A 26827-nucleotide genomic window follows, 5' to 3' on the forward strand; every position below is an offset into this window, starting at 1 on the left:
TGAAATTAATGTTAGCCATTTTTTCTCTTATATGATTTGTAAATGGTTGCTTTTGACTTTATATCATTGAGGGAGGGCATTTTAAAAACTGGAAATATCTGAAATGAAAGCCAGTGGCATGATATGACTTGATCTATACACAGTTTTGTAGGACTGAATCTTTTGTCTAAATTGAGATACATTTATATAGTTGTTTGTTTTCTGGTGTTAAGGCTGCAGACAGATTCTATGTAGTTAAGAATAATTCATGAATATTGGAAGTTGAAATTGTTTGAAGGAACATTAAATAGTAACTACAAATAAATATATATTATATATACACACACACATTATATATATTCCTGTTATTTTGGAAATCTTAACAGTTTAAGAAAAAGTAAGCAGGAAAAGATGTACCCATCACTTAATGTCAGAAGCATGTACCTGCCATTATTTAGTTATTAGAAATGATTATTTTACTAAAAATCATGATTCTTAGATTTTACAGATCCACAAATACGGAAGCCTTTGAAGGCTCAGCAACTTATTTTGATACCTAATTAGGATTCACAGTCAATTTTCAATGTGCCACCTTGGATTTTTTTAATTGCCTTTTTTCCGAAAGGTATATTGAATAAAGAAGCTTTGGTGGAAGTCATGGAAGTTGTTGAAAGTTTGGGGAAAATTATCAGTTGCTAATTGGGTATATTGTTTATTGAACTTGAATGGAGTATAGTGAAAATAGCCTAGGTCTTAGAGGCAGAAAACCTAGATTGCAGTCTCAGTTCTGCCACTCACAGACACTAGAACAAGTCAGATAGCTGTTCTGAAGCTCAGTTTCCTCATCTGTAAAATAGGAACAGTAATGCTGTTTTGCCTATCAGGATTGTTTTGATGAACAAAAAAGAAGCAAGGCAGTATGTGTTTGGGAAAAAAATACAATCAGATGTAAGGTAGTGGTAGTATTAGAGTTCCCCTTTATCCCCCTATCACATCCCCATTATAGAGTCTAGATAATGAAAGGAGCTTTGGCACAAAGGCTACAAGATAATAGAGACATAGAGAAAATGGGAAAAGTTAGGCATAATTAAACTTAGTGTCTTGACTTAGTGTCTTGTTGTCACTGCTTTTGTGGTTTCTCCACTTTTCCTTTTTCCTCCTCCCTTCTCCTCAGTGAAGTAGTTTTTTGATTGTTAAAAACAACTTTCAGAAACCCCATCAATCTCTAATCTCTGTTCCAAAATGAACTTTCTGCTAACATATTATTTTGTGTTTATAACTGATTTCCCAATTGAAATTATTTATATTAAAGTTTAAGTACCTTATTAGACTCACCTCTGTAATGGATTATGTCCTTTTTATTTTAATTTAATTTTTTTAAACCCTTACCTTTCCATCTTGGAATTAATACTGTGTGTTGGTTCCAAGGCAGAAGAATGGTAAGGGCTCAGCAATGAGGGTGGGGTGAAGTGTAAGTGACTTGCCCAAGGTCACACTGCTAGGAAGTGTCTGAGGCCAGATTTGAACAGACCTCCTGTCTCTGGGCCTGACTCTCAGTCCACTGAGCCACCTAGCTGCCTCCTCCTTTTTAAAGGAATAATTTGTTAACAAATCATAATCCAGTTAAAATATTTCTTGGGGAGATAATTTCAAGGGGCAGAGAACATCTATGTGTCCCTGCCCATTTTGGTTCTTAGTATCACCCAAAGACAAAAAAGACATAGACACTGGGTATCCTACCTCATTTTGAGGAAATAAGTTAAATTCATTAAAGAATTATTTAGTGCCAACTATGTTCAAGGCATTATGCTGGGAGCTGGGTCCCAAGAGTTTATTTGGAAAATTAATTTGGATAGGAAAGAATAAAATTATTGCCACTGTTGTTTTATGGATTATTGGTTCTTAATAATCACTTCACCTGTACAATTTAAAAAATATATTTTATTTTCCACATTCCAAATCAGTATGTTAAAGTCAAACATGCTGAAAATCATTATCATAGAATCATAAATTTAGGTTTTTAGGAGGAAACTTAGACATCATCTTATCTGTTCCCTTCATTTTACTGATGAAAAAAGCTGAATCTGGGAGAAGTGAAGTGACTTATGCAAAGTAATGCAAGTCGTAAGTGCAGAGTAAGGATTTGGATCCTGATTTTCTCACTCCACATCCAGTGCCCCAATAGAAGCTCTTAATTCTGGAGAGAGGGTGGCCAAAGGAATTTTTTTATTTTTTATTATATATATTTTTAATTATATATTTTAAAAGTTTATTTTATTTATATTTTATTTTATATGTACATATTATATATTATTTAATTTAAAGAATTTAAATTAATTAATATAATTTAAATTTTTATTTAATTAATAATTAATGATTAATTTAGAGCATTTTTCCAGGAATACAAAAATCATAGTCTTTCCCTCCCCTCCTCCCAACCTCCTCCCATATCTGACACAATTCCACTGGGTTTTACATGTTTCTTTGGTCAAGACCTATTTCCATATTATTGATATTTGCACTAGGGTTATCATTTAGGGTTTATAACCTCAATTATATCCCCATTGACACTTGTGACCAAGCAGTTGTGAAGGAATTTTCCTTAAGCCGGGATTGACTGTCTCACTCCCTACTCATTCAAATTCATGGGCTTCTGTGAAAACTCTTCTATTTGTTTAGCTCTGCAATTTGGCCCTATTAGAATGTAAGCTTGCTAGAAATAGAAATTGTTTCATTGTATTTTTATGTTCACTACTTAGCACAGTGCCTGGAACATAATAAGTGCTTAAATTATTATTGATTAATTGACCTTAGAAGTCATCCAGCCCAATCCATACATGATTTAAAAACCTTCCATAGCAGAGAATTTTGATTTAGGATCTCTAAAACCTTTTCTTCTTCAAATGTTTTTATAATTGTATTTCTTCATAATAGGTTTTCTTTGTAATTCTGTGTATATTATTTTTTGCATAACTGCTAAGGGAGTCCATAATACGAAAGAGGTTAAGAATCCCTGGCAGTCTTTATTTTAGGTCTAAATTTGCCCCCAAATTCCATTCTTGCCCCTTGGACCAGGCAGATCTCTATGATCCTAGTATAATTCCTCTATCAAATGACACCATTTAATTTACACAATTGCAATGTTTGTTCCATGTCTTCTCCATATTGTTTTTGTCCTTTCTCAAGGCTAAAGTGGTGCCAGCTGATCTTTATATGCTGTGGAATGATCTTGAAGACCCTTTGTTAGTATGGTTAGCCTCTTCTTAATGCTCTCCAGATTGGATGTGAACAGAGGATAGTATATTGGATTATTACCATTAACACTTTGCTTCTCATAAGGCAGGCTGAGATTAAATTATTTGTTAGAACTGCCATTACATTGTTCCTTAAATTGGATTTGTTTTTTGATCCTGCCACTCTCATTTTATACTAGAAAAGACTGATTTTTTTTATTCAAATAGAAGACTTTATTATAGTTAGCTATACCTTCTAGCTTTGTGCCATTTACAAATTAGAGAAGCACACTATCTATGCCTTTAAGTAATTGAAAAAATGTTTAACTACATGGAATATACACAGTATTCTTGAGTATTTTACTGGGGAGAGATCTCAATTTCTATTGAATCATCAATGACTGAATACCCTTTAGATCTGACCATTTATCAATTTTTGAATTTGCATAACTATTAATATACAAGCCACCTCTCCCTCTTATTCATAAGATTAGCATGAAAGACTCTGTAAAATGTCATAATGTTAGTTGGGTTGGTAAATAAAATCAGTGAGAGTAATGGGCAGTAACCCTGGAAAGAGCCTTGAGCTAGATTTATAAAGGACTTTAGAAATCACACAGCATGATTAGTTTGGGTTTTTTCTTGGAGGGAAAAATGAGCCAGCCACTGGATCTTCTTGAGCAGTGGAGTGACATGATTAAACTTATGCTTTAGGAATATTTTAGCAATGGTACAGTGAATGGGTCTGGAGAGGGGAGAGATTTGAGGTAGGGGAAACAACCAGGAGGCTGTTTAGTACTCTAGTTGGGAGTGATAAGCACCTAAATTAGACTGTGAGTTGAGAGGAGATGAATTGTGCAGATAGAATCCACAAAATCTGTCAGCTGAATGAATATGAGAGTGAAGGAAGAATTGAGAATGAAAATCTGAGTGAGTGTAAGGATGCTGCTCTTAGTGGGAATAAGGAAGTTAAGGCATGAGGATAGTGATGGGGAAAATTAGTTTTCTTTTAGACACTTGGAGTTTGAGATATTTATGAGATATCCTCTTGGTGAAATTCAATAGGTAATTGGTGATGAAAGACTAGATTTCATGAGAGATACTGATATAAATATTTATGCCTGGATGTCTGCACAGAAATGTGAACAGTGAACCAGTTAGGAACTGATGAGATCATTTAAAGAGAGGAGAGACTAGAACTTAGCCTAGGGTACATTTGTGTATTGGCAGTGGAGGTAAAGATGATTAACCTGTAAAAAGACTGAAAAGCTGTGGTGGGAGAGGAGATGTGTCATAAGATCCAGGGAGGAAATTAGATGGTCAGTGATTCAAGAGGATAAGGACTGAGAAAGGGTCCTGCCAGATTTAGCAATTAATTATGGCATTATTCATATTATTATTATTATTCATTTGTAATGTGATTGAGGTGATGTGCCTGCCCAAGCTTTCATAATTAATATATGTCAGACCTGGGACTGATTTTTGACTCTCAAATCTTAGTCTTGTTTTTCCCTTATAAAGTGGCTTAACATATTTACAGAGAACTATATGGCTTGGGAGTGACATGAGAGAACAGAACTGAATGGATTTCGGGAGTCTCCAAGTAATAGATCTATATTATCCTACTGTTGTCAATGAAATGGAACCTCAAGGCCCTACTAACTATTGCTTATATACTGCAAAGGTTATATATTCTACTTTTTAGATTTTCTTCTATCTTCCAATGTTAAGCAAAACTCATATGTTGGAGGTTAAAGAACAGAAGCCAAAGTAACAAACACACCCCTCAAGTATTTATATCCTTTCATTGTCTAATATGACATTGTCCAAATGACTTTATCAACAGATCTTGATGTTCTTCTACAAAATAATAACTTCAGTTAACATTATTTGAGGTAACAAACATAATGGGAAGAGCCCTGGATTTGGAGTCAGAGGTGATCTGGGTTCAGGTCCCAGCCCTCTGCTACTTATCATCTATGTTGCTTTTGGCAAATCATTTAGTTTTTGGGCCTCATTTTCCTTAGCCATAAAATGATAGGGTTGGACTAAATGATCTCTAAGAATCCTCCCAGATCTAATTCCTGTGACTGATCTATGAAGAGTAATAAAAATGAGTAAAAGAAGGGGAAATCTGAGTACAAGTTGCTGAAGCAAGAACCTCAACAGGAGGACTGGAGATTTGGAAAAAGTACAGTAAGTGGTAGCAGTAATTGACCTTATTCATAGCATTGCTGCTTTGACACACATTTGAAAAGAGTGATACTGTAAAGGATCAGAGAGCAGTTGGCTCTGCTTGAGTTGCTTTAAACTTCACTACCATGCCTGAATTGAAGCAGAATCCTGTGGTAAGATTGACTTTCTGGACATGAATAGATAGACCCAGCAGGAAGGAAGATGAGCTGAGTGATTCACTTTTCCTCTCCCATCATAGACTAAGGGGGGAGTATACTTATTAAAAAAAAAAAAAAAACCCAACCAGGTGATAATGGATTCTCCTGGCTAGTTTTCCTTAGTTTTTCTATTCAGAAGGAAATTTCTTAAGATGGAATAAAGAGGCAATAATTAGGTGGGAGGGATAGGATTAATTTTTAATATCTGTTTAATACTTTTGTGGCATGTGGGAGAAATTTTCCATGGAGTTGGAGTGCAATTTTACTTAAAAGTGAAATTTAAACATTTTATTTGGAAACTAAAATATATAACTGGATCTATAAAATATCCATCTACTCTACCCTACTTGAAAAATAAAGTGAAATTAAATTTTACATACATATGTGTGTATATATAATCAAGTATTTATGTACATAGTTTAATGAATTTTGAATGAGTTGCCATACTTCATATCACATAAACTACAAGAAATTGTTATGACTAGGAGAAGATCTGATGATGGCATATATAGGTGTCAATGACCTTTTAAATAATAGCACATTACAGCATTAGAAATGGCAAAGGCATAAGAAACAGACTCATATTATTACATTAGAAAGTTCTTGACCATTGCTAGTCAGATTTTTCCAAGAGCAATACTTTAATTTATGGAAAGTAAGGGAATATATAATAAAGATTATTAATATTATTAACATGTATAATATATATTAAAGTTTAAATGAGTAGACAGTAAGTTGGTTAGGGATAGTGTTAGACAAAATACTTGATTAGTTAAGGTATAAGTATGAGAATGTCATATTTCAGTGTTTAATAAAAGAAAATGGAAAAACTGGAGAATCTTCCTCTGTTTACTGTTTTCAAAGTTTTTATAATGATTTTTGAATCTTAATGTGATCACATTAATTTTATTAGAGAATCATTTATACTGAAGATTGTTTTCAGATGACAAAATTAAGTCAATTTGACCTTTTATAGTAATGTTTTTAGTTCTTAAAAGAGTAATTTTATAGAAACCAAAGATGTTTGTTTTTTCACTGTTAGTTTGGAAAGCTATTTGAAAACAAATTTTGTTCCCAAATTTTTCTTCTCTTGTAAAATGAGGCAATATTTTTAAAATACTTTCTAAATATTAAAACATCATATACATGTTGGCTGTTATTATGTGAAACCAGTTTTGCAATAGAGTATCTAATACTTGATATTGAATAATAGATGATAATTTATTCTTCAGAAGTGATCAGAACCATTATGTTAGGTCCTCACTTTAGTGTACTTCACTTTTTGAATAATTGGAGTGCTGGAGAGCCTCAGTCTGGACCACCTAGATTAAATATTTCTCCATTGTTTCTTGCACTCGTAATTTTTCAATTCCAGCTATTCTCTACTTTTTGCCAAAGATGATTCTTTAAGGTTCATCTATTAGCTTTGTTTTAGAACTTTAATTTACTAAGGCAGATAGCTTAGCAGAGCTCCTGGCACCTAGTTGGTACTTAACAAATGTGATTAAATGATAATATTTGTAACTAGAAGGAGAAAAATTATACTCCTTCAAAACATTTTCCTGTTTCCATTGTTCTCTCCTAATAATGAAGAGGATTTTCTCATTTTTCTCTAGCATTTTTTTCTTCATAATAAACAACTTGGAATTTTGAGACAGATAATTACATGCAACAACTATTTTTGTTTCAGTATGATGAAATATAGAATATACAGTCTAGCTTTGGCTACTTTAACTCTTGGGTTTGATTTTTTTTTTCCTGAGCCCATATTGTGCTTTACTTTTTTCTCCTTAATTTTATTTAGAATATTTTCTATGGTTACATGACTTTCCCACCCCTCTTCCCTCCCCCTTTTTCCCCTCCTGGAGCTGATAAGTAATTCCCCTGGGTTACACATTTATCATTGTTCAAAACCCATTTCCACATGTGCTTTACTTATAAGAGAAAGATTCTAGTTATTGTGTACTGATAAGTTTTCTGTTTGGCCTGTATTACTGACTTCGGATAAAAACTACCCCCTGGCAGTCCTCTGACACATGAGTTTCATTACTAGATAATTTAAATTGTTAAGTATTTGAATAGCTTGTTTTTCATTCAGTATTAAGGAGCAGTGGGGACATAAAAGACCTATGCATAGGCTTATCCAGGCTTCTTTGAATTTGAAACATAGTCTGCAAATTTAGGGTGGTCAAGTAGAACAGTAGTTAGAGTTCTGGGGTTGGAGTCAGGAAAACCCAAGTTCAGATTTGTTCTCAGACCCTAACTGTGTGACTTCAGGAGAAGTCATTTAATTTATATCTCACCTTCCTCATAAGTGAAATGAGGATAATAACCTGCCTCTCAGGGTTGTTGTGAGGATCAAATGAAATAATAATTGAGCTAAGAAGATAATATTAATTATAAAGAACTTAGTGGAAAGTAGTTAAGGACTATATAAATATTAGCTACTATCATTTTCATTGTCATTATTATTATTGAGGAACCAGATAATGATTTCAGCTTTTATAGAAAGAAAAAGAAGAAAAACTTCCATGTCCTCAAAATGTTCACCACAAGAAACTCCCTTAGCATGCTGGAAGTATTCCTGGTACAGGAATATTTATGGTACAAGGGTGCCCGTAGAGCATTCTGTTCATCCACTTGTGTGGATCTCCCTCTCTGTCAAGTTATAATGCTTTTATATTAGTAACTGTGTGACATACATATGTTGGCCATTAATAAGGGCTTATTGATTGACTTCTGAGTTGGCAGAGCTGACCAAAGTCTGTAGATAAACTTAGAGATCTCTATGTCTCATTGATTCTCTATCTGACAAGGTTAACAAACAATAGTTGCACAAATGATAAGTAAATTAGAATTTAATTTGAAATTTCCCCCTTTGTGTTATATTTAAAGATGTGTGAGACCATAGGCAAGCCATTTAGCATCTTCAAGTTCAAAGGATTATCAAGTACAATGGAAGGTGATTTTTTTCCAAGAGACCTTGCTCATCTCTGGAGAAAACAGAATTAGAGTGATTTTTATCAACTATATTAGATTCTACTGTACCATAGAAAAATCTAATCCTTTTACATAAGCGCCTTTTGTTTTTCTCATAGTAGCATCTGTTATATTAAATCTATCACAGACTTTAGCCCAGAGAGGTTTTAATTTTATTTTCCTTTAACTTGCCTCTACTGACATCCTAGAAGTGCATTGGTGAATCTATGGCATATGTGCCAGAAAGGGTTGCTTTCCTCCCCCCTCTACCATGTCTGAGGATATTTCTCCCATCACCTGCCCCCTCTGCCCAGCAGCCCAATTGGATTGCTTCTTCCCTTCCCGGTCTGGGGGTAGAGAGGCAGCTCACATACAGTATGAGAGTTGTAGCTTGGGCACTCGGTCTCTAAAAGGTTTGCCATCACTGTCCTAAAATATATCTTTTTGTTTCCTTATGTTCTGTCTACCTCCTGGTAATGGAGATTCCTAATAATGATGCATCATTGAAAAATCCTCTGTTGACAGTTTTTCTTACATACGGTGAAATTTCCAGTACTTTATCAGTATCTAGTTGTATAAATCATGGTATTTTTCTCAAAGTATCTGCCCTTTTAGAATCCTGTAAGCCCAAAGTTTTGAGTGTCCTGACAGAATTTGAGCTCTATGTGACTTGGGTGTGTGTGTGCTGGCTTTGAACAGTAATAAAGAGGTTGTGAAGAAGAGGGTTTGACAGGAAAGATAAAGTTCTGTTTGGATATGTTGAATTTGAGACACTTAATTCACTTGAGATATTCACTTGAGATGGAATTGTAATGATGGATTATAGTGTTAGGAGAGAAATTAGGGCAAAATATATACATTTGGGAATGATCTGCACAGAGATGATAATTGAACTTATAGGCCAGTGATGGTGAACCTTTTAGAGACTGGGTACCCAAACTGCAACCCTCATGCTATATATGAGCTTCTCTCTTGTCCCAGACAGAGGAGGGAGGAAGCAGTCTCATTGGACTGCTGGGCAGAGGGGCCAGTGACGTGAGAAATGTACTCAGGTGCCTGTGGAGAGCGGGGAAGGGAGCAGCCCCTTCTGGCAAGTGTGCCATAGGTTTGCCAGTACAGTTATAGGAGAAAGAGATGATTTTTTTTTTAATGTCTTCCAGCTCTAAATCTTAGGAAGGTATAATTACCAGTATGGTCATTTACCTCTGTTCTGCATCCTCTAAGTAAGGCTGATTATTTGCTTGTAGAAAGAATAGTAAGAGTGGGAAGAAGAGTCAGCATGGGGTGGGAGGATGAAGAAAAGAAAATGAAAAAGAAGAAAGAGATGGAGATGGCCTATGATTAGTTTTTAGAATAAAAGTTTATTTTCCTCTATAATTATGTATATTTGGCATATGCAAGAAGGAATTACTTATATTTTAGGAATATACTTTTTCTATGAAACTCATTTCAGTTTAATAAAAATTAAGTACTGGCTTATTCAGTATTTAATTATATCATCTCTTATATTCAGGCACTGTACTAAGCCCTAAATAAACAAGTTAGAAAAAGAAAGACTGTTCTTGATCTCAAGAAGCTCACTGTCTAGTGGGGGAGACTACACACAAAAAGAAACTGAAAAACAGTATGTATTTGGGGAACCTAATGTGGGTTGATGTTTGGTGGAGTGGAAATGAGGCCAAGGGGCTGATGGAAAGTGGAGAGATATATTCAGTTCAGCAGCTGAATATAATTTTATTATTCAGAGTTGGTGGTGGGGGTTGTTGCTGCTACTGGAAAATTGACATTCCAGAGTTCCTAATGGTAGAATTTGTAGCCAGAATTTATTTCATTGTTCTGAAGTGCTTTCCCAAATCAAAGTGTTTTCTTTTGTTCTCTAGTGGGATCCTAATTAGGGCTGAAGGTGGTGGTAAATAATATGGCCTCCCCTACCCCCCAAAAAGCAAACAAATGTATGTGTGTAGGAGGAGGAACCCTTTCTGAATAAATGGGTTAAGAACTTGGTGTACTTAAATATGTACTTAAACCATCATGAACCTGAATATTCATCTAGTTATTTAGGGTTTAAAAAATTTTTTTTTTGTTAAGAAACCCTTTTTATTTTAATCTGTGTAAGTGATTCCCAAATATTTTATGCACTTTATAGTTATTTGGAATGTGATTATCCTTTCTATTATTACCGCTTGAATTTTGTTATTGCTATTTACAAATGCTCTTATTTTGTAACTTGTAACTTTGTAAAAGTATCTTTGCTGATTCCTTAGGATTTTCTAAGCAAATATCTTTCCATCAGCAAATAGGGATACTTTTATCTCCTCTTTGTCCATCTTTATGTCTTTCATTTCTTTGTTTTGTATTATTTCTGTTGCAGGTGTTATATAAACTTTTCCCAAGTTTTTCAATCTCCCTTTTTCAACAGAGATCGGGTTGTATTTGTTCTTTCAAGCTATATTGAGAAAAGAGGAAATATCAAAGAAATTTTGGTTTTCTAAAAGGGAAGAGAATAGAATATTCCAGGTAAAATTATGGAATATGTTATTTAAAAAGATAATTAATTAGAAAAAGAAGTAGTGGTCATAAAGAACATCAAGGCTTGATAAAGAACAAACTATTCTATACTGTGAGATTTAAAATGGTTGAGGTCTTAAACTGTAGTGAATTAAAATGGTGGAAGATATAAATTGTGATAGATATAAGAGAGGGTGAGTAAATTTGACCGCAGAAATATGTTTCACTACAGTGTCTTGGTTTTTAAATCAAATATAAGGTGGCCGCCAGGGAAATATTCCCAATTATTCAAATACCCAAGACAATTGGGTTTTAGAGAGATTTTAATTAACAATACAATGAGTAATCAAAGAAAGAGAGAGAGAGTAAGAAAGGAATAAGTATGAAGGGCCTCAAGCCAATATGGCCTAGACTTGAGTCTTAAGAGAGAAGTCAGTCAGTTTTTTAACACTCACCACAAGGTCTGACTAAACAAGGATTCTAGTGACATCAGGCCAGCTCCATCTCAGCTGACTTCACCAGAGAGCCTTCCAGCCAGAGATTGTTCCAAAAGGCCTCTCTCAAGAGATTCTTCCCAAGTGGTCCTCATCAGAGATCCTCCAAAAGGCATTCTCCAAAAGGATCTATCTCTCTCCTCAAGAGATTCTGCTTTTTCTTATATAGGGGTTTTTCTCCCATGTCACCTCCCCTAAGTCCCTACATCTACCAATCACAGTAGACACTTTCCAAAGGACTGCCCATCTGAATTCCTGCTAAGTCGACAAATCTCCTCAGTAAGTCTGAACCAGTGAAAACACAGCTGAGTCAACTAATCTCATTAAGACAAAACTTGCCCGACCCTTTTAGGTACCTAGCATCTCATTGTATCAATTCTAAAAACAGGCATGGCTCAAAGAACTCCTTGCCCCACCATAAGCATGGATCCAAGTACTTTCTTTGTTTAGCAATGAGTTTTCTCCCCTAAAGCAGTCTTAAGTACTGTGACAAGGAAATCACTTTAAAAGACTGATATATATTAATTTAAGGTCTCCAAGTAATTCAGCTATGTAATTCCTAAATGAAAACTCAAGTCAGCAGTCAACCTTTTATGGAGTTTTTAATTACAAACAGGAGGAAGAAAGGTATGAGAGAGAGAGAGAGAGAGAGAGAGAGAGAGAGAGAGAGAGAGAGAGAGAGAGAGAGAGAGAGAGAGAGATATCTACCTTAGATAGCTGAGGCAAAGAAAAGAGATCAGTCCCTATCACTCACGTGACCAAAATGGAGAAATACTCTCAGGGGCCTCCACCTCCAGCCTCCTTCAGAGCAAGCTTCTCAGAGCAAAACCTCTTGACTCCCCAGTCCTCAGACCCCGCTATCTTTAAGGAAACCATTTAAATTCCCTCCCCTCAGTTCTCACATCTACCAATCACTGTCCATGTCTTCCCTGTGCCAATGGTGCTCTAGCTTAACCCAGGACCGCCCAGAGGTCTGCCCCTTTGCACATGTCTGTTGAAGGTCATACTCTCAAATAATTAAATCTTGATCCTTGCTGCAGCCCTTCCTAAATCCTTATACTCTGAGTAGGGTGGAGATTGTAGTTTCAAGACCTGGTTCTGTCATTCCAAGTATCTTTATTGTATCAATTCTAAAATCAATCATAACTCAAAGAACTTCCTGTTCTATGCTTAAGCATAGGTCAAAGCCCTTTCCATTGTTCAGCAAAAGGTTTCTGTCCTAAAGCAGTCCCAAGTAGGGAGGAGAAGGATCCTCCCATGCCAAGGGGGTTCACATTCCAATAGAGTTCTTACTATCAGTAGGAAATTTTTTCCAAGTATGAAACTTTCCAATGGTGAAATTTCCAACATTCACAAGTTTAAGAAATTTTAAGGTTTACAGTACGGGTGGAGTAGAGGTCCTCCCATTTCTGATCCTGGCGAGTTCTCACATCAAAATGGGGAATGTTTCTCAGTAGGGAATTTGTTCCAATTAAGAATTCCCCGATGGGGAAATTTTTAACATTCACAAGTCTGAGAGATTTCAAGATTTACAATACTCTAACTTTATTAATATTTTTGATAGTGTTATGAGACTAATTGATCAGGGGAATACTACCAAAATTTTTAGCAAAGCATTTAGCAATGGTTCCAATGCTATTTTAGTGTTCAAGATAAAAGAGATATTATATTAGTTCCAAAGCAGAAGAGCTGTAAGGTCAAGGGGTAAAGTGATTTGCCTAGGATCAAACAGTTAGGAAGTGTCTAAGTGGTTTCAGAATTTGTTGAATGGTCAGACTCCAAAAATTAGTCATTAATGGTTCAATGGAAATTGGGAAAGGATTGTTCTGTAGAAAATCCCAGGCTCTGTGGATATTAAAAGTAGAACTATCAACTTCTACATTTTCTGAGTCTCAGTTGACATTTTTCCTATCTTTATTAGATTATTTTAGCTGTATGCAATGAAGGTTAAGTTTTCAGTGGCATTTCTTTTTCTTTAATGGAGTCAGTATAATAATTACTTGATATAGAGCTAATAAAGAAATCTAGCATCTTTTCAGAGATTTTATTCCTTAGGTGAAACATTAAAATGTACTAATTCAAACTATATTTTTTCTAGATTTTTGACCCTATTATTAAAACCAACTAAGCTTTTTGGTCTTGATTATAATGTACTTTGTGCTGTGATATTAATTGACTATGGAAGTTAATTGGAGATTAAGCTTGATTAGACAGCTATTGCCCTTGTGTTTGTATTTTTTGTTAAATTTTTAGTGAAAACATATGTTCATTACTCAATAGAACTGCATTTTGAAGAATAGTTGTATTATAAAACAATGGAGTATTATATTTGGATTTAAGTATCTTTAAAGAAATTTATTTTCCTTGTGGTTATGGATTTTGAAGATGAAATATTTTAAATAAAGTTGCTACTATAACTACAAGTATATGCTATTTCAACCCTCTTTTTGTTTGTTCAATAAGTGCATAGTACATTCTACCAATCTTATAGTCTGCATGATGACAGTCAGTATGCGTATAAAAATATGTAGGGGGCAGCTGAGTGGCTGAGTGGATTTAGAGACAGGAGGTGCTAGATTAGAATTTGGCCTCAAAAGTCACTTAACCCCCATTGCCTCACCTTTACCACTCTTCTGCTTTTGAACTAATACGTAGTATTGATTCCAAGATGGAAGGTAAGGGTTTAAAGATGAGTTTTGTGATATAGAAATCACTTTAAAAAACTGATATATATTAATTTAAGGTCGCCAAGGAATTCAGCTATGTAATTCCTAAAGGAAAACTCAAGTCAGCTGTCAACCTTTTATGGAGTTTTTAATTACAAACAGGAGGAAGAAAGGTATGAGAGAGAGAGAGAGAGAGAGAGAGAGAGAGAGAGAGAGAGAGAGAGAGAGAGAGAGCGCTAGCTCTTAAATACAAAGAAAACAGATCAGTCTCTATCACTCACGTGACCAAAATGGAGAAACAGTCTGAGGGCTCCTCCACTCCAAGCACCAGGCTCCAACAACCTCTCTCCCTCCACCCAGGAAGTCCCCAGAACTCCTGAGCTGTCCTCTACCTCACTTCCTGTCTCTCACATGTGCCAATGGTGGCTCTAGCTTAACTTAGGACTGCCCAGAGGTTTGTCCTTTTTGCACATGTCTGTTGAAGGCCATATTGTCAAATAATTAAATCTTGAGTTTTGCTGCAGCCCTTCCTAAATCTTGTTACCCTGAGTAGGGTGGAGATTGTAGTTTCCTAGACCTGATTCCGTTATTCCAAGTATCTCTATTATTATTGATCAGGAAATACCTAAATCCCATCTTCTAAAGAATGGTTTGAATAGGGTTGAGTAGTTTTGAAATTCACAGTTTGTATGTCTATACATTCAGGAGAATAAAGATAGGCAGAAAACAGGCATATATCAAATAGTGGTAGCATGTTTTTTTTTTCCCCTCAATGAGAGGATTTATTTCTACCATATTGAATTATTTCTATTCCTGGGTTTTGAATTAAGGTTTGTCGCTTGACCTCTATACTCAGTGCTCCATCCTAGAATTTCTCCTGTTGGAGAGTGATAGAAAGGTGAGATTATGAGTTCTGTCTCAACTAATAAATAAAAACCACCCATATCTGCTAGTCGTGAACCAAGTCCGGGAATCTCCCATTGGGAAACATTGGATAAAACTAATCCTAACTGGACAGAGCTCACTTTCTCCTTATAGACATTAGGAGCATGGGAGCTTAATTGTCAATCTTTGCTCAAGTAAGGATTTGGGCGGGATAGAGAGTTTGATGGACCACCGGACTTCATTGACTTTTCACCAGTCAGAGATGTCTTGGAATATCAAGGGGGGGAGGATGAATAATAAGCTTCTAAAATTTTATTTATGGATTCACATGGCAGGATTTTGGAGTTTTTGTTCACTGATATTGGTTTTTAGCCTAACCAATAAATTGATTTTCTTACCCAGAAACTAGTTTCTTGGAATTTTTAATTGTTACACCAAAGAAGAGTGAAATCATTCGACGTTTCTGTGGATATGATGAATTAATTTTAGCTTTTCACTTGGAAACCTAGAAAGATCATTGAAGATCTATCTGTACTGAAATAGAATTTATTATAAAATTTCAAGTCCTTTGGAATAAATACTTGGATTGATTTTTTTTTAAAGCATTTTAAGTTTGATTAAATTATGTTCAGAACTATTGTAATGCAGAAGATTTGTTGGTGATAAAAGAAACAGGATCTAGGAGAGACAGCTGATGTTTAGGGTTGGCTCAGAAAGAGGAGAGGAGGTTTGAAGAATTTCCCCCTTCAGCCTTCCCTCCTCAGATATGGCTCCTCTTAAAGATTGGCTCTTGTTCCCCCTTGTCTTCCTCTACTACTAAAGCCTAAAATGCTTCTTCTCAGGAAGATGTCCCTCTTTCTTCACTCTGTTCTACTCACAGGATACAAATTTGGGAAATGATAACCAGTTTAATGTAAATTAATTCAATTAGGGTAATACAAAGAAATGGCTGGCAGGGAAAAGAATGGGAAAGGAAAATGGGGAAAAAGGGGGTCCCCTTTCTCTAACTAAACCCTTTTCCCTCCCTCCTCGAGTTTGGAGGGAACTTAGGCTTTGTCAGCCTGAGCCCCCTGAGAGATAGTCAGGTTGACTGACCCTGGGATTGGCCCCCTGGCCATAGTTCAGATCCAGGGCAACAGGAGCTGAGGTAAAGTCTGACAGAGACTCAGAATGTCTTTTCTCCAGTTTCTCTTCAGTAGTCTTTTCAGTTGGGAAATGTTGGGGGGAAGGATTTCCAGTCACTAGCAGGAAAAAGGTGGGTAACCCTCAGGAGAAAGTCTTAAGCAGCCCTCTCTCTTCAGCTTCTCAAAACTGAGAGACCAACAGCTCTTCAGAAGGAACTTTCTGGCTTCTCCAGATTCCAGCCTCCTGGGGCCCCTCCCCTGATGAAGAGAAAGATTCCTCCTGGCACTTTTTCTTATGTGCAAACCTTCTGTCACACTATGTCTTCTTTAGCCCTATTGAGAATCAAATCATTTTTTCCCTTGTACTTCTAGACTAGGTACAAGATGGGTCTCATAGTTCTAGGGACTGAGAATAAGGAAGATTAAGTTTTTTCAAATATAGAGGAAAGTAGGAAAGAGGTGTCCATGGGGAAAAGTCAGTGCAGGTTGTAGAGGGAATGAATAAAAGAATAAAACAGTTATGGTTTTTGAAATACATTCACAGAGTAAATGTGGAAGCTATTATTAATTAAAAGCTTAGAACATTGCTTCTATCACCACCTTCTACCTTCCTAAAGGTATTGCTCATTCTGAGCAAGTTCTTCCTGTATCATCCCTCTGTAGTTACTAATTTTTTATTTTTCCCCTTGAGAGTGAACATTGGTTCTACTAAATGACAACTTTTCATACAAGAGTTAACTTTGCTCTTAACTATGGCTGGTATGTTTGAAATATTAAGAAAGATCCTTCTTATTGGTTGTAATGGAACTTGCAAAACAAACTTACTTTACATCTAGGGTAGTATGTCCTTCTAGAGAGTGAGTTTGCTATGACTGGATGGGACGGAGACATAATTTTGAGCATAGAGAATGATAGTCTTTAAATAACATCCAGAAACCTTAGATGATAACATGGTAAGAACAAAGGGTCATATTACTCCTTGCTCTTCAACTACATTCAGCAAATACTAAAGTGGAGGATGTGTTCATGCATGACTTTCTTTTCACAGATGATTGTGCACTCAATCTGCAGTCTCTGAGGCTGAGGTACAACAATGCATGGATGGGTCTCTACCATTTGTACTCATTTTGGTCCCAGCCAGCACTGTATCATGTATTCGTGGAACATGAAGTTGTAGCAAATGGAGAAATTTTGAATGCTATGGATAAGTTCACTTACCTTGGCAGCATACTTTCCAGGGATGTCCATATAGATGATGAACTTGATGCATTTATTGCTTAGTGTTTGGAAGTCTCCAAAGGAAAGGGTTGGAGAAAAGAGTTATTAGGCTGCTTACTAAACTGAAGGCTTATAGAACTGTTGTGCTGACATCATTGTTGCATACCTCTGAAACCTGGATAGTCTGCCAGCGCCATGCCAGGAAATTGAATCACTTTCATTTGAATCTTAGGAAGATTCTGAAGAGATCACCTGGCAAGATAAGGTTTAGACACCGAAGTCCTTTTTTCAGCCAAACTGCCAAGAGTCCAAACTCTGCTGCAGAGAGTCTAACTGATGGACTGGCTGGATTGCTTGAATGTCAAACCTATGTTTATCTAAAAGACTATTTTTACAGAGGACTAACTGAAGGCAAACTCTTACACAGAGATCAGAAGAAACAGTACAAGGATGCTTGAAAGATTTCTTTGAACAACTTTGGTACTGATTATAAGACATGGGAGACACTGGCACAGGACTGTCCTGTATGTGTGCACACATCAAAGAAGATACTGTGCTCCATGAACAAAGCAGAATTACAGTAGTTTTAAAGAAACACGAGCTGTAAAAATTTAGAAACATTGCCACTAAAAAATTAGAAACATTGCCTATGTTTTAATTGATTATTTGTGCCCTGACCTGTGGTAGAGCTTTCTGATCTCATATTGATCTGGTTAGCCATAGTCAGAGACACTGTACTTTGACTGTAACAGTGTGATGCCATTTTGGTCTTCTTTTAGTATAATCAACAATCAACCATGTGGCAGACATTGATATTAAAGAGGTGGGTTGTTCTTGCATTGTTTGAAAGTTTGCTATTTCTGTATTTGTGTGCTATTAAGTGACTGCTGTGGTAGGTCTAGATTGGTGATTAGAGGTAGTTCCCTTTGTGGTATCTACAGCACATTTTATGGAGTTCCTTGATTTTAATGATATATAGCTACCAAATTACTTTCACTTATTCCAGAGAGGTATTTAAACACGTTCAGAAACAGACCTACCTTTACACCAGGTATTTAAATGTAGTTTACTATCTACAGGCATGCCATTTGTGAGGGAATTGTGTATATTGAGTAGGTAGATTAGATGATCACTAATGTCCTGAGTCTATGGTTCTAAAGTATCTACTGTCAGGCTTGGTGGCCAGATGGGCTGAATGCCAAAAATAAGTATAACTTCAGTTTGATCAATTTTGGATACCCATTCCAATGGCATTAATTACAACCTATCCATTTTCTTATCCTATATAATTAAGAAAATAAGCATTTAAGAGTCTTCTTTGTGTTTGACATGATGCTAAACTCTTTACAAATATCTGAATTGATCTTCACGACAAGTATGTGAAATAGATACAATTATTAACTCCATTTTATAGTTGAGAAAATTGAGATAGACAGTGCTGAAATTACTTATCCACACTGCTAAGAAATGTCTGATGCTGGATTTGAACCTAGACCTTCCTGACTGCTGCCCCATCTTTCTTATCTATTATATTTAACTGCCTCTCATCATCCTGTTTATGTCCCATAAGTCATCCATAGTACATCTGTCCAACATCCTGAGGACTTTTTCTTAGATCTTGTAATATTCTTTGAGTACCAGTGCACCACTTGGGTTGTCTAACTCTTATTGCTTGCTGTCACTACGTGCTTTGTCCCTCTCCTTTCTGATAGTACATTTCTTGGAAAATTGCTTTTATGGTACTTTTTCCTGTGTAAGTACTTGGTGATTATAATATAAAACTTATATTCACCATATGACTTCATTTAGTCAGCTGAGATTTTCACTTTTGGAGATTGTGGCATTTCCTTGATTTGCTGCTAAATAGCATCATTGGAAAAATATTATTGTTAAAAAAGATAAGTTATTTCAGAAAACAGTTGGAAGTTTTTAAAAGTATTGTGCAGCTTACCAAATGCCAGCTAGCATTTTCCTTTCCTTTTTTCTCTTCAATTCTGGGCCCACTTTTATTATTTGTCTGCAGTGCTTATTTAAGACATACATATAAACATACACTGATGTATCAACTCAGTGGATTATTCATTCAAATGAATGTGATAATATGCAAATTAGAAACTTTTGTTCCATGTATGTCACATGTGATCTAAAATTTGAAAGCTCTCCCTTGATATATGGCCAGTCTGGCCATAACCAGAGAATGAGTGCATGACAACTTTGGGATTTGAGGCAGTGTTACCCACTTTTATTTTGAGTTCTCAAAGGTGCTGTTTTTAAATACATGCTAGGCTTAGGAGGGAAGAGTGAATACCAACAGTAAGTAGCCATTGAGTAATTCAGGTCTCATGAATAGAATGAAACACTTTTGTACACAAGATTCCAAATTGAACAGTATTCATAAAATAAATAAGGTAAATCCCAGTAATGGCAGATGGTTAGGAAGCTGGGGTAGCCTGTTACTCTTTTAAAAAGATACTTTCTTATTTCCTGGCTCCTTGAAAAGTGCACCTTGCCCTCTGGTGAGTAATACAGCTCTGACCACTATCACTAGCACACGTCTTTGATCAAAAAGGTCTTTTCTTGAGACTTAAGACAAAGTTAAAACAAAACTACTAAACTTTCTTCTCTCTAGCTACTGTTAAACCAGAAGAAAATTAAATTGCTGAAATAGTAGTGGTAACAAGTCAGTGACATTTTGTATTGCTAGTAGACTCCTGTTAATTTTAAGCAAACTTAATTCAAAATTGCTTTCTATTTGAATCATGTAAATATGTGCAGTATTGAAAGGGTGTATGTATATTTGTATTAGGTAAATATAGTGAATAAGTCATTGTGCTCTTGGTGTGTTTCTGATTTATTGCTATTAAGAGTGAAAATGCAAATCAGACCCTGAAGGATACTTCTAGGGATTGAGGTGACCCTTCTTTCCATGTCTTCCCTTTCTCCATCATTACTTCGCTCTCAGGCTCTGGATCATTCCTTCTTCTTTGTAGGGTGATGGCTAGGGAAGGAGGCGATAGTCATATATATATGTATATATATATATATATATATAATATAATAAATAATCAAACTTTCAGAACTTATTACACAGGTACTTTCTGTTTAAAAAAAGTTATCATTGTACACTTTTTGTAGTCATATCTTTAAAAGGTCTTGAGGAATTAAGTGCCATTGAAAATAACACTGTAGAAAGCTAATATTATGACATTTATATAAACTTTAAGATTTACAGAGTGCATTATTTACATTCTCTTTTAGTACTTGCAATAGCCCTATGAGGTAGGTAAGGCAACTATTATCTTCATTTTACTGAGAGTTATAAGTAACCGGCAGTCCAGAGGTTAAGTGTCTTGACCTAGGTCACATAGTTTGCACACAAGTAGTAGAAGTGGGTAGAACCCAGGTCTCCTCCATGTCTCATTCTCTTTCTACTGTGCCACAGCTACTTTTTATCTGCATACCTCTAAAACTATATTTACCTGCATAAACTATATTTGAATATGTTAGAAGATAAAATTTTATAAATTGAAAATAAAGTTGTAAAGGGGTTAATATTGTACAGTTTTAATGTATTATATATTTATATATTATATAGATGATTATAGTTATATGCTATATATTGTTTATGCATATTTAATATACTATTATAATATATATTTATATATTTTATTGGAGTTCCATTCCTTTCCTCTCTGCTCTCTTCTCAACTCCCTCCAAAAACCCCTCCCCCAACATTTCATATGGCTTGGTAGGCTGATTTTCAGAGTAGATTGTCAATTAAAGTAATGTGTTTATTAACTTTAGGACAGAGGAGAAATAAAACCAGGAGATAGACTTATGTGTCCTCTTTCCAAAGCTTTGTTTCTCAAGACCTGTTTACTTTGTACTGATCCTCCTAATATATTTAGTGTTGTCTCTTCTTGCCTGGCTCTTATAACATAACCTCACTTATCAATTATTTTTCCCAAAAAACAAACAAACGAACCAAAAGGGAAACAAAAAAATCCTCATTTTCCAAGAAAACTCAAATTACAACCTATTTTTGGCCTATGATTTATGGACAGTTTGAATCACTTTTTTTTTAGCCTAGTTATATACTGTTTTCCAGAATGATTGGATCTACTCACAGTTCTACCAACTGTTTATTAGTGTACCTGTTTCTTCTTTTCCACCTTACAGAATCCCTAGCTTGCTAAAGAGTTCAGCATGGGGTGGGGGAAAGCACATCGTCTTAAAAAAAGACTCACTGAATGGCAAGACATCTCCATTATTCAAAAATAGCTTTTCACTTGGGAGGGACTAGATGGAGTCAGTGATTCCCCTCTGAAGTTGTTTTGTATTTATTTGATTGATTTTTGTACTTAATCTTTGTATATGTGGTTTTCCTATAGATGAATGCCCTTGAGAACAGATGTTCCTTTTTTTTTTAACTTTTCATTCTGCTTCTCTGAATTCTTCATATTAATTATTTTCTTACAGCATAATAATATTCCATTATATTATTGAGGGTTGTTGTTTTTTTTAAGTCCGTCTCTAACTCTTGTCTTTTGCATCTAGCTCTTTGGTATCACAGAAAGTGCTGCTATGAATATTTTGTTGTATAGTGGAACTTTCTTTCCATGGGATCTTTTTGACTTGTGGGTCGTGGACAGTATGGTCACTTTTTTTTTAAAGGATAGTTCCAAATTGCTTTCCAGAATGGTTGGACCAATTCACAGCTTCACCACTTGTGTATTAGTAGTGTTACTGCTGCCTCTTTTTCACTTCAGAATTGTTAGTTTAATTCAAGTGCTACCTCTTTCAGCAGATTATCCTGTTTCCCCCAGTTGCTTGTGCCCCCCCCCTCCCCGGAAAATTACTGTGTATACATTTTTGGTTTTATATTCTTGTTATTTCTCCTAGTAGAATATAAATTTCTTGAAGTCAGAGAATATTTCATTTTTTGTCTTTGTATCACCATTTCCTAGCACAGTGTCACATACCTGTGTGAAATTATAATTTGCTCCCCAGGACTCTCTCTCCCAGCATCCCATTTGTGTATTTACACTAATGTACTAACATAGGGAAAAGATAACAAGTTTTGTGAAGCTCCACCCTCTCGCTCTACTCCCTGGAAGGTGGCTGTGGTGGTTGGGGGAGAGCCAGGCAGGAGAAATTTATTCACGTGGTCATACTTAAGTTTTGTATTTTGTTCTTTTATTTCTTCTACTTTGAGTGATTATTAATAAATCTTATAAAATATAATACTTGGAGTTATTGAATATTAATTTAAATTTTACACATGGTAGGCGCTTAATAATTGCTGGGTGAATTGAATTGAAATTCTATATCCTTTGTCTTTAATTCATAGCAATGAAAAAACATCATCCAGTTCCCCTGAGGTCTTCAGTTTTTGCCCACTATGTTGTAATATTTGGCAACACTTTCTAAATTCCTTCTGGCAAAATAATTTGTGCCTGCATTAATCATCATAAATGAGTTGTAGTTATCTATTTTGACAAGTCTGGGGAGTTTTTCTGTTATGCCCAGAATACATATTTCAGGAAGACAGAATTTTCTGCATTGGTATGCCATGGTGTGCAAATTAACTTAAAAAAAAAAACCCTCAATTTATTGACATATAATAAATCTTTCAATTTTTTACCTCTTAAAAAAACTTAATATGCACTGTGTACTTTTGCTGCAGTCACTTGTTTTACGTGATTTTGGCATTGTGTTTATATAAGATTTTGACATTTTAGAATTCTTTATCAAGGAAGTACTTTTCTCACATTGGATACATTAAGCTTACCTTTAAATATAATAACCCCTCTTTCCCTCACCCAATCTATCCTTGATTATAAACTATAGCTTTTCACGAGAGTTTAAATCAGTTGGCCAATCTGGAGGGCATTTATTTACATTTCTTGGATAAATATCTTGAACTTTGGAGAGTGCTGTGGTACAAGGTTGGTTTTGCAGTGTCCTATCTTGATTTTGGAATGTTTGTAATTCTGCAACAATTATTTTTCTTAATAATTAAATATAAATCTCCCTTGGTGGAGACTAATCCAGGCCCACTGAAAGTAAAGAAAATCCTTCAAACTTTTTGGTGACTTTATGGGTAACTTATAAAGTTCACTTGAATCTCTTCCAGCAGTTATTTTGATATAGCCTTGAGTTAAAAATTATGTTTCATTAACAAAAGTTACATTTTTTTTCAGCCTTGGAATGAAATCTTTATCTGAAGGATTTTGCCACATTGGAAATTGCTGATAAATTCATAGATTGTTCACATATATAACTTTTATTGGGGTATAAATACGGGTTGTTGGTAATATTTAATTTAACAATGTTAGTATAAGTGGAAAGTACATTTACTTAAAATCACACTTGGTAAAGACCATATAACAATGTCCCAAAAGTCTTATTGCAGTTTAAAGCTTTATATAGCTTAACACTGTATCAAGTCTAATATTACTTACCTTAAAGAGTTGTGGTGAGGCCCAAATGATATAGTTGCAAATGAAAAGTTTTGGACATGGAAATGGAAAATGTTCCCAATCTACTGCTTACTTATTGTGTAATCTCAGACAAGCCACAAAGAATCACAGAATATTAGATTTTAGATATTGTCTAATGCAATCGTCTTGTGTTACACATAAGGAAATTGAGCCTTATGAGAGGTTGAGTGACTTGCCCAGAGTGACATAGCTAGTAAGTGGCAGAACTGGGCCTTGAACAAAGGGCCTCCAATTTAGAGAGATTTTCACTGTGTCCTGTTGCCTCCTTTCTCAACCTGTTTCCTCATCTATAAGGTATAGATAGTATACTACATTATTTATTTATTGTGAGGAAGGTGACTTGTCAGTTGCAAGGTATGTAGTTGAGAGCTTTAAAAAAGATTTTCAGGGGTGGCTAGATAGTACAGTGGGTGGAGCTCCAGGCCTAGAGTCAGAAAGATCTGGTTTCAAACAGGGCCTTAGACTCTTATCAGTGACTCTGGGCAATTCACTTAACTCTTCAGCCAACCCTTACCACTCTTCTGCCTTGGAACTAGAACTTAGTATTGATTCTAAGACAAAAGATGTTGTTGTTGTTGTTTTAAGATAGACTTTTAAAAAGTTTATAGACTGTAAGAAGTTTCTAGTTTAGTTAGAGAGAGAAGATGTGTAAAAAAAGTAGGGAAAAAACATAAGTAGATCCGTTATAGTAAAATATACTATAGAGAATTGAACATTTTGGTTTCTGGAAGGAATAGGTCTGAGATTATTTGTGCACAAGATATTTGCAGGTGTAGGTGGAAGTGGTTGTGGTATAGTGATTTGTTTATGGGAATGGGAGATGATTAAAGGAGGAGTGCCAGGAAGTGGTATTGGGGTGAATGTAAGGAGCTGGGAGAATGCCAAAAACAAACTTGCCCTCATTTTTAGATTTTCCTTTTTGAGTGGCAGCCACCTGGGTACCATTAAATATTGTTTTGTGTTACAACTGCCATCATCTTTTGTTTTAATCAGAATGGTAACATTAGCAATATAATACATGTATACATAACTTATAGATTTATAGATTCAAAGCTGAGAGACACTTCAGAGGCCATCTACTTCATCCCCTTCATTTTCCAAAGAGATTAAGTGAACTTGTCCAAGGTCATAGAGGTGGTAAGGCTGGGGTTGAATTCAGGACTGGTATTTAAAGCGGGGTCCTCAGATTCCAAATTCTTTATCCTTTCCTCTGTACCATATTCATACTGCCTTTTTGAATCTATGTAATTGAGAGGGATTCTGGGGATATGTCCAACTATGGCTAAATCCCGATTGGATGCAGTATAAAGGAAAGGTCATCAGGGACTTTAGTTGGAGTTGGAGTTGGAAAAAGTCTAATTGACTCATACCAGAATTAACTTGATAGGAAAAAATGGCCCGTGTGTTAACTATATGCGTAGCCTTTAAGGACTATTAAGGACAAGATTTTTGTGAGGCCTCCATATTTGAAGTACCTCTCCTACAAAACTGGAAAATAAAAGTGCTGTGTAGACTGCTGGTGCCTTTCAGAACAACTAAAAATCTCTTTGTTTTTTCTTAAGGTAATCTTATGATTCTCTCTTAGATTTTGTTAGTGGTACTAATTCAAAGACCTACACTGCATTTAGATTTTGTAATTTGTAATCCACCATTAGAATTTGTGAATATATCCTAGTTCAAAGTACATTTTTAGAAATTTAGAAATTCACCATATTTTGCAAACGAGTTTCATTTATTACATTGTTTAAAAATGTAGTGATTGCCATTGTATGAGTGAATGTCTTCTCTTTTACTGTCTTCTTGTCCCAGTAGAATGTTTTATTTGGGTCAAATCAGAGTGGTTATCTACGGGAGTCTGCTAATGTTGAGTTTCCTTGCTCATTATCACAATGTAGCATCATTTCTTTGATGGAAGCTATTTTTATACTGACATACTTAAATTCTGTGATTTGCCATGTGAGTGTTGGCAGGTTCTTGTGCATTAGCTAGTAAATTTTACTCTGTTATAACTTATTTTTCAGATAGTTGGTAAATATCAAAACTACATTCATCTTATTTTCAAAAACAATTAGAATTTCATGTTTTTGTTATAATATATATACACGAATAAAAACAAAATCCTTTCAATATACTTTACTAAGGTCAGTTTGTGTGTATGTATTTTGTCTCCATGACAGATTATTTTCCTGGAACTTGTGATCTATTCATGTCCCAGTGACCCAATAATTTCTTGGTATTATGAGAAAGCAAAAATCTGTCTTCCAACAGCCTTGTATTATTTAACAAATTTATTGTAAATGGGCAGGTTTTTTCTTTCTATAAAATAGATGAACTTAAGTGTAATTGCTGCTCTAATTTGTTTATAGAATTGAAAAAAACTGGAATATTTAGTTTAATAGTTTTCTACCCAACAGAGGACTATCATTTATTAAAGTTTGTCTTGAAGTAATCTAGATCATTAATTTAATTCTTTCCCTTTCTCCCAGAATGACATACTAAATAGTAAAATAAAGCAATCAGCTGTTATTGTGTCTGAAATTAAAAATGTAGAGAGCACTCTTAAACATATGTATATTTTGAACAAAGCTTTTTTTAATGTATTAAAGTAACCCCATTTTGCAAAAATATTTTAAGTAGCAGCATTCATTTTCTTCCCATAAGTGATTTCTGATCAGCTTCAAATACTTTTGAAAGAAATTTGCCTTAGCTTTTAGGGAAAAAAAATAATTGTACTAATGAATAGTATAGTTAGAAACAATGATCTTTTCTAGGTATTTGATAGGATCACAAGGCTAGAAGAGACCTCCAAAGGATTTAAGACTGGAATAAACTAAAACTACTTATA

At 35.1% G+C, this 26827-nt stretch overlaps 1 protein-coding gene and 1 long non-coding RNA gene across 2 annotated transcripts in view; both read left to right on the forward strand.

Annotated features, from left to right (window-relative positions):
• The window catches only part of XKR6 (XK related 6), a 391398-nt gene that overhangs the window by 30106 nt on the left and 334465 nt on the right, over positions 1 to 26827 (forward strand). The window lies entirely within an intron of this gene.
• Positions 1 to 26827, forward strand: part of LOC107649372 (uncharacterized) — an 85565-nt gene that overhangs the window by 866 nt on the left and 57872 nt on the right. The gene's annotated exons all lie outside the window — the stretch shown is intronic.

The sequence above is a fragment of the Monodelphis domestica genome, chromosome 1 (genome assembly GCF_027887165.1).
Source record: "Monodelphis domestica isolate mMonDom1 chromosome 1, mMonDom1.pri, whole genome shotgun sequence".
NCBI lineage: Eukaryota > Metazoa > Chordata > Mammalia > Didelphimorphia > Didelphidae > Monodelphis > Monodelphis domestica.